Raw genomic sequence first — 12,624 nt, forward strand, 5'->3', positions numbered from 1 at the left:
ATACCAAATTGAAGTCATTTTGCAAGCCATAAAATTCCAAAGAGCCCTTTTCCTGGATTGTATAAATTTTTGTTGTTGTTTTTGTTGTTCTCTCTCTTGTTTGCTCTCTGTAAAGAAAAGATCTACTTAAGAAACCCAATTGCAGAATACCTCTATTACCTGACAGCATCACAATTTGGGGCAAATCCTACTTCCATAAACTCTCTTCAAATCCACCTGGTCAAAGACCAAGTATTTTACCAGATCTTTTCTCCACACTCTTATTGAGATAGGCTGCAGTTCATCATGGTGCACATTCTTCCTTGCAACAAATAATATACCCAACTTGTTCAGTTATGAGTGTTTTCCTAGTGGTCTTAGGCTGGAGGACACTGAGAAAAAACAATGCATGGAAAGCGTCCATGAAGATTGGAACTGGTTCTTAAAACCTAAGTATTGGATTGGCCAGTTAGGCCAGTAGTTAAGCTGTCTGGATTACACATTGGAGCACCTGGATTTGATTCCTGCCTCTGGCTCTTTACTTCAGCTTCTTACCAAAGCAGACCCTGAGAGACAACAGTGATGACTTAAGTACTTGGATTCTTTCACACACTTGGGAGATCTGGACTGTGTCCTAGGCTTTGACCTTACCCAGCTCCTACTGCTTCACTAAAAATGAAATTTATGAGATATAGGATATAGGTATGGCTAGCTAAAGTGAGTGCTGAAAATCCCATTTAGGTACCAAATCATGTCATGGCTACTCCACTTCTGATCCAGCTCCCTGCTTGTGGCCTGGGAGCAGAGAAGGGTTCAATTTTTTGGACACCTACAGCCACATGGGAGACCTGAAAGAAACTCCTGGCTCACAGCTTCATTGAGATCATCCCCCACTCTAGCTGTTGTGGCCATCTAGGGGCAGAGAGATGGTATCTCTCTCTCTCTCTCTCTCTCTCTCTCTCTCTCTCTCTCTCTCTCTCTCTTCTTTCTCTCCTGCACTCTGTAACTCTGCCTTTTGTATAAAAATAAAATAAATCTTAAAAAATTGCAGCAAGTTATATGAGTGACCAGAATTGATTCAAGGGAAAATGAGGGTTTTAAAGAATATTCAAAAAGTACAGAGGTAAAAATATTATAGGCCAGTATCATACTAAAATTAAATATAAAAACATTTAGTTTGCATAAAAATGATTTCATATTGTAAGAAACATTTGTGTCAAGAATACAGTTTGGCAATTATATATATATACACACACACACACACACACACACACATTATGAGGTTACTGGAGAGAAACTGTAGGTGTCGTCATTTGATAATACCCACTTGTGACTTTATAAGTTCTTAGCATACTAGAAATAGATGGAAAATCTACTCTGATGAAATACATTTATGATTTAGTACTACAGCCACATGTGATGATGCCTTAGCACACGCCACAGCACATGCCAACACATAAAAATACCGTAGCTAGGAAGTCCCAATGAGGGTTACTAGGGGTCACCCCAACTAGGACACAGCACCTGCTGGTATTTGTGAATACTGGGTTTGTGACAGGCCACTGGGATAGACTGCAGCACCCATGATGAGAGATGGGGCTGGGGCAGAACTGACCAGGCAGATGCATTCAATGGTATGTGCATTTGTTAGTTCAGGTGATGGACCAAAACTGACTATGCACTGGCTGACATAAAAGTCAACTCTGAAGTCACCCCAGGTGAGTTTTTTGGGGGGACTCCCCCTCTAGACTGCTGGACTCAGACTCCAGTCACAGGGAAAATCACAGGATGTGTGATCCAACCTTGAAGTGCATGTATTGGGACCTAGATGATGTCTGTGCAGTGGACAGTATTCCCAGATGCTCATGAGGCACATGACAGCCGGCTTATCTGGGCCAAAAAGGAACATCAAGTTAACAGCAACATCCATCAGAGGATGGAAAACAATACAGGTTGAACCACTGTTCTGGCAAAGCTTTGCAACATGTTGCTGGGTTTGTGGATGCACTAAGTGAGACATGGAAAGATTTCCTCAACCATGCTGTAATGAAACCAACAACTTCTCAGAACTATTAAAGCCACTCAAGTAACACCCTCAGAACAGTCTTTCCCACAATGAGGTCTCTAAGGCATCACGAAGTGACTGTCCCACATCCCCAGTTCCTATTGTAGTTTGACAGCAGAGAGTGGCCTCCTCCCCTCTCCTTCCTGTAGATACAGGAGAAAAGAAGCCTGAAACATATGTCCCATCTACCTTCCTCCATGCCTAGACTCTCCCAACCCTATTCAGAGAGCAACATGTGCATGCATCCCTTTCAACAATGCAAATACTATTAAAAATAAAATATAAATAAAGTAATTGTATTAAATATTGGAATAATATGTGAGTTTCTGCTGCCACTACTTTGTCAATTTTCTTAGAAGTTTGGCAATAAAAATAAAATAAAGTTTCTATTATGTTTGTATCAGCCGCTCAATACTGAATATTCCTTATTAAAGTGAATTTAAAAAACTGCAATGAAGACAAAGACCCAGAAAAATTATCATGTGGGGAGGGGAGGGGAGGGGCGTGCAAATTGCAGACGCACCAGGAAAAACAGCAGCTGGTATCAGCAGATTCAGAGCAGGAAGCTGCGAGAGAGGAGTGGGTGTGGTGAAGGTGAAGAACAGAGGTCAGCTGTCATAAAAGTGGCAGATGTGCTATTATTCATTGTTGAGTGCTCTTGTCTTTTACTTGTGGGTTTTTCCACGACTTGTCTTTTAATTGTGGATTTTTTTCCCATGGCATAATGTGAAGTTTACTTTGTCTAGCACAGGTCTTTTTGGCACGAAAAATCCTAACTTACGCCTACTTTTCATTTATGTGTTTTTTGCTCTGTTAATCAGAATGTTTCTTCTAGTACAGTCTGGAATTTTAAGAATAGTAAATAAGATATGTATTTATATAAAACAATGCTTAGTTTATAACTTTCAGCCTACTATTACATGTAATCAGTGTGTACCCCAGACCTTCTGTTGAAGGTTCTCTGGCAGTCTTATCTGTCAGATTGGGACAGTCTTATGCCCTGTGAGATGCTTCAATCAGGCACAAAGTGGACACTTTCCCTGAGTCCTCAATTTTGTGTAAATGTTTACCTACACTATCCCCTTGGCACATGAAGTTAAGCTTAGGTGTATTACAATTTTTGGCTCAAACTTTCTTGAATCTTTCACCTCTGCATGCCTTCCCACCCAAACACATTCTAAGCTATCTTTCTCCAAATATCCCTATACACCTGCCCTCCTCAGTTTTGGCAGTTTTAACTCTGATTGAGGCAATTATTATTATTATTATTATTTACTATCAATTTCTGACATGTCACTTATACAATTCTCTCTTACATCCTGTTCTTAAACACCAACTGTTTTCTGTGTCAAACTGCTTTGTTCAAACACCAGAAGCAGTTTTCACTCAGAATACACAAAGGAAAGAAAGAGAGAGAGACATAGACCAGTAGTAATAGCTATCATACACCATGCACACTGGGACATGAATAGTTTAAATGTGAGCAGTATCTCCTGAAAGCAAAAACTGTATCTTTGATCTGCTAAAGATAGTCCCAGAATGGGAGTGAGGTGGGAGAGAGTCTTTCTGGAAAAAGGATGTGTGTGCTTACAAAGTGGCAAAATTTCATTAAGGATTATGACGTGAAATAAGCTTGAAACAAAGCTTGATTTTGTGGCTAGAGAATACTGCAGAAAAAAAATGAAAATCTCTGAATGTGGATGATTATCATTTTATTAAAAAAAAACCTTGCAAATGGTTTATATAGAAATCCCTAACTCACAGAGTAGTGAAAATTAAGCAGAAAGGAGTAAAACAAATTTGTGTGTGGGGGGGAGGAAATCTGTGAGGCATCTGTACAAACAGTATTAAAAGGAAAACAATTGATTAATACATTTGTCTTGGAACAGATAAAAAATATGAATATTTTATTTTCCTTTTAATTTTTTTATTTTTAAAATTTGCATAGCATGAACATTTCATGTATTTCATGATACAGATTTAGGAACATAGTGACATTTTCCACCCAACCCTACCTCCAGCCCACATTCCCCACCCAGCTTCTTCATTCCTTAATTCTTTTTATTTTGCACTCAACTTTTAAGATGTTTTTATTGGAAAGTCAGATATACAAGAAGAAGAGAGACAGAGAGGAATCTTCTGTCTGATGATTCACTCCCCAAATGGCAGCAATGGCCACAGCCAAGCCAATGCAAAACCAGGAGCCAGGAGCTCCTTCAGGTCTGCTGCAGGGTCCCAAGACACATCTTTGACTGCCCTCCCAGGTCACAGGCAAGGAATTGGATGGGAAGCGGGGCCACCAGGACAGGAACCGGTGCCCATATGGAATCCTGGTGTATGCAAGGCAAGGACTTTAGCTGTTAGGCTAGTGGATCCTTGCCCCCCAATTTTTATAAAAATGTATGTTTATTTCACATTGTAGCTATGGCTTAACACACCATCAGGTAAAGAAATCAACATATAGCAAGTAGAAAAGAAAATGCTACCATTATTCAAGAGTACACACAAATGCTGTAAAAAATAATCAGATCCCAGGATATCAATCTCACTCCAACAGATTACATTTTTTATGTTCTGTGTATTAGTTATCATAGATCAGGGAAACATAGTATTTTTCCTTTGGAGACTGGCTAATCACAAAGCATAATGGTTTCCTACTGGATCCATTTAGTTGCAAAAGACAAGATTAGGATTTGTTATGGCTGAGTAGTATTCCACGATATATAGATACTACATGTTCTTTATCATTTGGGTTGACTTTTTCACACATTTATTGTAAATTGAGCTGCTATAAAAATGGGAAGTACAGATTACTCTTCCTGACATCTGTATGACAGCCATTCTCACAGGCCTGAGATAACCTTTATTGCAGTTTTTATCTGCATTTCCCTGATAGTTAGTGAACCTGAATATTTATTTAGTCTGCTGACCAATTCTGTTATATCCTTTGAAAACTGCCTGTTCATGTCCTTTGTCTGGTTGGTTTTGGTGTTGTTCATTTTCTTGAGCTCCCTAGATTCCGGATTTTAAATACTGCATCACTTGGACGATTTGGGAATATTTTCTCCCATTCTGTTGTCTGTCTCTTTGTTGATGATTTCCTTTTCAGTGCAGAAGCTTCTTAGTTTGAAGCAGTTCTATTTGTTTATTTTAGGTTTAAATGCCTGTGATTTGGGGGGTCTTTTCCAAAAGTCTCCTACACCAATGCCTTGCAGGGTTTTTCCAATGTTTTCCTCTAGTAATTTGATCCATTAGTTTATTCTTTTATAAACTACAAGGGTCATGTTCCAGACTTCTGCACATTAGGTTCAGTTTTTCCAGCACCATTTGTTGAAAATACTGTCCTTTCTCTCTGAATTTATTTTGGCACACTCATCAAAATTTAGCTAGCTATAGATATGTGGGTTCATTTCTGAGCTTTCTATTCTGTTCCATTGCTATTCGTGTCTGTGTTTGTGTCAGTACTGGGCTGTTTTGCTTACAACTGACCTCTACTACATTTTATGTCTGGTTAAAAAAAAAAAGCCTTCAGCTTTATTTGTGTTTTTTTTTTAAGATTTATTTTTCTTGGAATGGCAGATTTACAAAGAGGAGATATAGAGAGAAAGATCTTCTGTTCACTAGTTCACTCTTCAAGTGTCTGCAACGGCTGTAACTGAGCCGAATCCTCACCTTGCATGCACTAGGATCCCATATGGGTACCAGTTCATGTCCCAGCAGCCCTGCTTCCCATCCAGTTCCCTGCTTGTGGCCTAGGAGGGCAGTCGAGGACAACCCTGCACCTGGGTGGGAAACCCAGAAGAAGCTTCTGGCTCCTGCCTTTGACTGGTTCAGTTCTGGCTGTTGTGGCCACTTGGGGAGTGAATCAGCGGACGGGAGATCTTTCCTCTCTGTCTCTCCTCCTCCTCTCTGTGTATCTGACTTTCCAATAAATGAAAAAAAAAACTCTGAAGCCAGGAGCCAGGAGTTTCTTCCAGGTCTCCCACATGAATGCAGGGGTCCAAGGCTTTGGGCCATCTTCTACTGCTTTCCCAGGCCATATGCAGGGAGCTGGATCAGAAGCAGCACAGCCAGGACATTATCCAGCACTCATATGGGATCCCGACGTACGAAAGGTGAGGATTTAGCCACTGGACCACTGTGCCAGGTCTTCCAGCTTCATTTTTAAAGATTTCTTTAACTAGTAAAGGTCTCTTTTGTTTCCTTATGGAAATAAAATATGGCTTTTTTATGTTGGTTTTTTATTCTACAATTTTACCAAATTCACCTATGAGCTCTAATAGTCTCTTATAAAATCTTTTTGTTTTGTTTTTGACACATTAACATGTTTTAGTTATGCCCTTCAAGAGATAGGAGAAAGCAGTAGGGGTTGGGCTCCACGGTCAAGATGCCACTTGGGATGCCCACATATGATATCAAAGTTCTGCAGTTTGAATCTTGGCTCCTTTTCTGATTCTAACTTCCTGTTAGTGCACACCCTGAAGGGTGAGATTGATAACTCATGTAGTCAAGTTCCTGCTGCTCACAAGGGAGACATTAATTGAGTTCCATGTTTCTGGTTTTGACGTGGCCGATCCCTAGCTAATGCAGGTATGTGGGGAGTGGACCAACAGGTGAGAGATCTCTGTCTAACCCTCTGTCTTTCAAATAATTTTTTTAATTAGCAAAAAGTGAGGCCAGCATTGTGGTATAGTGAGTAAAGACACTGCCTGTGACATTAACATCACATCTGGTACCAAATTGTGCCCAGGATGCTCCGTTCTAATCCAGCTCCTTGCTAATGGTCCAAGTATTTGGTCCCCTGACAACCACCAATCTTGGAAACCTAGAAGAAGATCCTGTCACAAGTCCACTATTCTGCTATTTAAGAGTAACATACCTTGTAAGTATGGACAATGGTTTTCTTGGTAGTCTACCAAAGGAAATTATTTTGTAAATAAAAAATATATAAAATCATAAGATGGAAAGTCTTTTTAAAAATTGTGTTTTGCGGGCCCAGCGCCGTGGTCTAGCAGCTAAAGTTCTCGCCTTGAATGCAGCAGGATCCCATATGGGCACTGGTTGTAATCCTGGCAGCTCCTGCTTCCTACCCAGCAATCAAGGACAGCCCAAAGCCTTGGGAACCTGCACCCAAGTGGGAGACCTGGAAGAGCTCCTGGATCCTGGCTTCGGATCGGCGCGCACCAGCCATTGCTCTCACTTGGGGAGTGAATCATCGGGCAGAAGATCTTCCTCTCTGTCTCTCCTCCTCGCTGTATATCTGACTTTATAATGAAAATAAATTAATCTTTTTAAAAATTATGTTTCGCTCATTTTTTAAAAAAAGATTTATTCATTTTATTACAAAGTCAGATATACACAGAGAGGAGGAGAGATAGAGTGGAAGATCTTCCGTCCGATGATTCACTCCCCAAGTGAGCCGCAACGGGCCGATGCGCGCCAATCCAATGCCGGGAACCTGGAACCTCTTCCGGGTCTCCCACGCGGGTGCAGGATCCCAAATCCTTGGGCTGTCCTCGACTGCTTTCCCAGGCCACAAGCAGGGAGCTGGATGGGAAGTGAAGCTGCCGGGATTAGAACTGGCGCCCACATGGGATCCTGGGGCTTTCAAGGCGAGGACTTTAGCCGCTAGGCCACGCCGCCGGGCCCCATGTTTCGCTCATTTTTTATTTCTGATAAAGCACAAATCATATTGATAAGGTTTAGAATATATCTTTTGAATTTTTACCTATCCACTCCGTTGCCAGTTCTGAATACAACTATTCACTATTTCTCCACTAACTTATGGTGTCTTTTTAAAGAAGTCCTTCCCATTCTTGTATCTTGGAGAGTGCTTCCTATGTTTTCCTCTAACAGTTTGATGGTTTCTGGGTGTAGATTTAGATCCTTGATCCATTTAGAGCTAGTTTTTTTATAAGGTGACAAGCGGTGTCTTGCTTCTTACCTCTGCAAGCTGCTATCTAATTGTCCTAGCAGCATTTGTTGAAGAGACCAGGCATTTTCCCTGGATTGTTTCTAGTTTTCTTGTCAAACATTGCTTGGCTATACATGTGTGGACTCCCTTCTGAGGTTTCTGTTCCGTTCATGTATATTGTTCTGTGTCTGCTCCAGTACCAGACTGTTTTGATGACTACTGCTCTGTAGTATGTCTTGAGGTCTGGAATTGTGATTTATCTTGTTTGATTTTTAAAAATACTAACTTTAAAAAAAAAAAAAAAGAACATTTAGGGGCTGGCGGAGCGCGGAAAGCCCTGCGCAGGCGCGGCACCGCAGGAGGAGAGTGGTGCACCTGCATGGCGCTGCAAGTGCTCCTCTCTATTCCGGTCCCGCAATGGTGCCTCCTTAGGGATGAGCCGGCTTGGGCGGCCACAGAGGTGGCTCTCAGCATCCGAGTACATAGCTGACTGCGTCCAGCAGGTTTAATTTGTGATGATTCTGGCCTGAGTTCCAGGATGGTTTGTTCTTGGGACCAAACCTGACCAAAAGCTGACCTCATAAGCATATCAATCTCTCCCGCTGTCATGCTTTCCGGAGGCTGCGGCAACTCTCCTGGGGCAGCACTGCTGTCCAGCTCTTCATCCTAATGGTGGTGACAGTGGTGACGTTTGGCCTGCTGGACCGCTGGCCTGTCACCGGCTGCTGCACTCCAACTTCTATCTGCACCACTGGCATCTGAACCAAATGAGCCAGGAGTCCCGTAGCAGAGCTTGAAAGAGAGGAAGCTGCCCTCCACTACTTTGAGGAGCTGCCTTCTGCCAACTGCTCAGTGTCCATTGTCTGGCAGGCCATTCCCCGCCCCTGGCTGGTAATCGCCGTCATCACGGTGGACAGGCAACCCGGCTTCCCCCACGTCTTGCAGGTGGTATCGCAGTTCCACCAGCTGCTTCAGCAGCGCGGCCCACGGTGTGAAGGGCACCAGCTATTCCTGTGCAACGTGGAACGTAGTATTAATCATTTAGATGCCAAGCTGCTGTCTAAGTATGTCCCTGTTGCCAACTGCTATGAGGGCACTGAGGATGATTATGGCGACGACCCTTCAACCAACTGCTTTGAGAAAGAGAAGCAGGAGTATGTCTATTGCCTGGAGTCATCCCTACAGACTTACAATCCAGACTACGACCTGATGGTGGAAGATGATGCCATTCCTGAGCAGATCTTCCCAGTCTTGGAGCACCTTCTGCGGGCTCGCTTCTCTGAATATAACCTAAGAGATGCACTGTATCTAAAGCTCTGTCACCCAGAGAGGCTTCAGCACTACATCAACCCAGAACCCATGAAGATCCTGGAGTGGATCAGGGTGGGCATGTTGCTGGAACCTGTACTAACCTGGATTTACATGAGATTTGCCAGCCATCCAGGGTTCAGCTGGCCTGTCTTGCTCTTCTTGTATAGCATGGGGCTGGTGGAGCTGGTGGGCCGGCACTATTTCCTGGAACTGTGGCAGCTGAGTCCTTTCTTGTACAGTGTAGTTCCTGCCTCTGAGTGTTGTACCCCAGCTATGCTCTCCCCTGCCCCTGCAGCCTCCCGGACTGTCACCTACCTTGCACAGGTGTACCGCCACAAAGGCTTTGGCAAGGATATGGCCCTCTACTTGCTGTTGCAGTCCAAGGGAGAGCAAGGCTATGTGGTGGAGGCCAATCTGGTGAAACACATAGGGCTTTTTCTCCAGCCTCCAGTACAAATTCCATCCCAGTCTACTGTAGGGAGCCAAGAAATGTCTCTCTGGAATTGGCCACTTCTTAGAGATTCCAGTATTGTGCTCTTTGTTTAGACATGGTTGCATGCAGTTATTTCATTATTTAACGTTGCTAGGATGAAGGGCTCTGGGACATCTGAGGAACACACCTAAGTCACAAAGCTTGGCTTTATTGGCAAGGGCAGCAGTTTGCCACAGGCCTGGACCTCTCTCCTTCCACACAGCCATACTGCCCCATGCAGTGTGACCCACCCAGCAAGAGTGCATTTACATACAAGTTACGTTCTCTAATTGTTTTGCGCTCTGCTTTGCGATGGAGCTTGTGACTGCCAAAAATCTTGTGTACAATGTTATGACTGATTTTGAATTTTTAGAGTAGAATCTGATGAAACATCAGATTTTTTTGAATTGGTGTTTTTCCTCATTGGGTATGAGAATGAATGTATGTTTAAAATATATGCCCAAAGAGACAAGGCTGTTTCACTTGTTTCCTTAACCTAGTATAATAAAAGCTGGTGAAAACTCTGCAGAGCACGGCATCTTGAAGACAGGTGATGTGACTTGTGTTACCTGGAATTTTCTTTCCCATCTATTGCTAATGCACTGATAATCTATGTAGTTAGTGAGAACTTGAAGGCACTGCACAATCTGGGGTAGTATTCTGAATCATTGCATTGTTTATATCTTACAGTGAGTTAGTATCAAATAGTTCTACAATATGCTGATTCTTTACAACTAAAGATTTCAGAAGGATGTCGAATGAGTGAGCACTTTACTAGTAACGTAAACTTTTTCCTAACTTTCCTCTCTAGCTGTTTACCTTCATTTCATCTTCTTCTAGGAAACGTAATATTATAGAAGAAAATATGGACCGTTAAGAGAGATGATCTGAACTTCTATTTTAGGTTTCTGCCACATCCTTGTTCATTTTCAACAGATGCGAGTGCCCCTTTATCTCATCTCTAACCTATTATTTACATGCTGCTAAACTCTCTCATGTACTCCCAAGTAATGGGATGGAAGAGAACTGGGATACCCTTCCCAAATCAAGCAGCATAAATTATCACAGTCTTGCTTACCTTTCACAGTACAGGCAGATTTAAGAAGCTCCCTATTCCAAACAAGTAGATTTGCATGGACACATCTATTCAAATAAAAAGCACCTGTTCTGTTGAGAACTCCTGAGGGGGAAAAGAAACATTTAGGTTCAACTGACACGGAAACTAGTTGGCTGATTCAGACAGTGCTGTAATGAGACAATATTTCAACGATTTCAACTTTGATACACTGCACCAAGGCCACTCAGTACTCCAAGTGATCACATCTCAGGAGACAGACTCAGCAAGCTGGTTCAACTCTCAAGTGATTTCTAAATTAGAATTTCATTTAATGAATTTTTAACATGATAATGGCATTAGTCAATATTTTCAAATGCTTCTATGTTTTCTTGTGGGGGGAAATCAAATTAACATTCAGAAGATTCACTGTCTATCAGATTCTGGAAATAATACAAATTTCTAAAAGACACGTATCTTTTTTTTACTTCATTTTATGACACAGTTTCATAGGCGCTTGGATTTCCCCAAACCCTCCCTCCCCATGCCCTCCCACATATTGAATTTCTCCATATTGTTACAGTGGTACAGATCATAACCAGTCATGATTCCTTCATTGTGGGCATGTACCATGCATAGAATCCAGCATCTTATTGTCCAGATAAATTCAACAGTTTCATTGGGAGACCATCCTTGGTCTGAAAATAGAGCTGGCAGAATATCATCCCCTCCAATGAAAAGACACTACACAACTACAACAACATGAAGAAACATGGACGTTAACAGCATCATGAAGTTAATTGACATGGTATTGAGTGACCAATATGTTAGAAAATGCATTTTTAACCACATCCTGTTAACTACTTCCTTGACATCTCAATTTTAGTATATACACAACTGGCTGCTATAAACCTTAAACTGGTTATAGGGTGCTCTTCAGCTATGTCTATTTTCATTTTTATATTTAGCAGCTTATAGAATTCAAGCATGATTTTTACTGAACTTGGTGAATTTTAGGATGGTCCAAGCAGGCTTATAACTATAACAAGCCATATTTTAACAATTGAGCAGCAGAACAGTTTTAAGAGGAGTGTGCAGAGAAATCTTCAATACCTTAGTGAGGAATAACTGATCTTTGTGTCCTACATAGTGAGGTATATGATAGTCCGAGTTGACTTTTTCCTGTCTGTTCTAAGCTTTCCTTATTGGTCTCTCTGTCTGTCTATCTGATCTAATTTTGTGGGCTCCAGAGCAACCCTGATGGTCATTGCAAGAGAGGGTGGGGAGCCAAAGTTGGAGCTAAGTAAGTACCAGAGAAGACTCCTCTACTAAGTAAAGACATGTATCTTATAGATGAAGGAACAGGATGAAATTCAAGAATTCTTGGGATATTTCAAAACTATGTTATTTGTAAAATGTCTTCAAATATTATTCATGCTCTTTGCTTACTGTGATAGCTACAAGTTATTTAGTGAGTAAGAAATAGTAAGAAAGAGTATTTACAAAGCACTATATCTTACAATAAATATTCAAATTCTGGCAAACACTAATGAACATTAATAGCTTATATTTAAGCAACATAGTATTTAAATATACTAGTAAGGTTAATCACACTATACAAAACCGCGCACAGAAATGAAATTTAATGACTTGTTTTGCTTGTTAATCCTTTGTTCTTTGGAATGCTACTGGTAAGATTTATATTCAGTATAGTGTTCATTTGAAATTATTATCTTTTTATTTTTAATCATGACTCACTGTTAGTAGCAGACAGGCCACACACACAAACTTACACCATAGCAACAGCTACAAATAAGACTGCTTGGCCA

General features: G+C 41.4%; 1 pseudogene; it reads left to right on the forward strand.

The window, feature by feature from the left end:
• Positions 1–8,337: 8,337 nt before the first annotated feature.
• Positions 8,338–9,747, forward strand: LOC101520038 (post-GPI attachment to proteins factor 4-like; annotated as a pseudogene).
• Positions 9,748–12,624: the final 2,877 nt, after the last annotated feature.

Source organism: Ochotona princeps, chromosome 3 (genome assembly GCF_030435755.1).
Source record: "Ochotona princeps isolate mOchPri1 chromosome 3, mOchPri1.hap1, whole genome shotgun sequence".
In the NCBI taxonomy this organism is placed as follows: Eukaryota; Metazoa; Chordata; class Mammalia; order Lagomorpha; family Ochotonidae; genus Ochotona; species Ochotona princeps.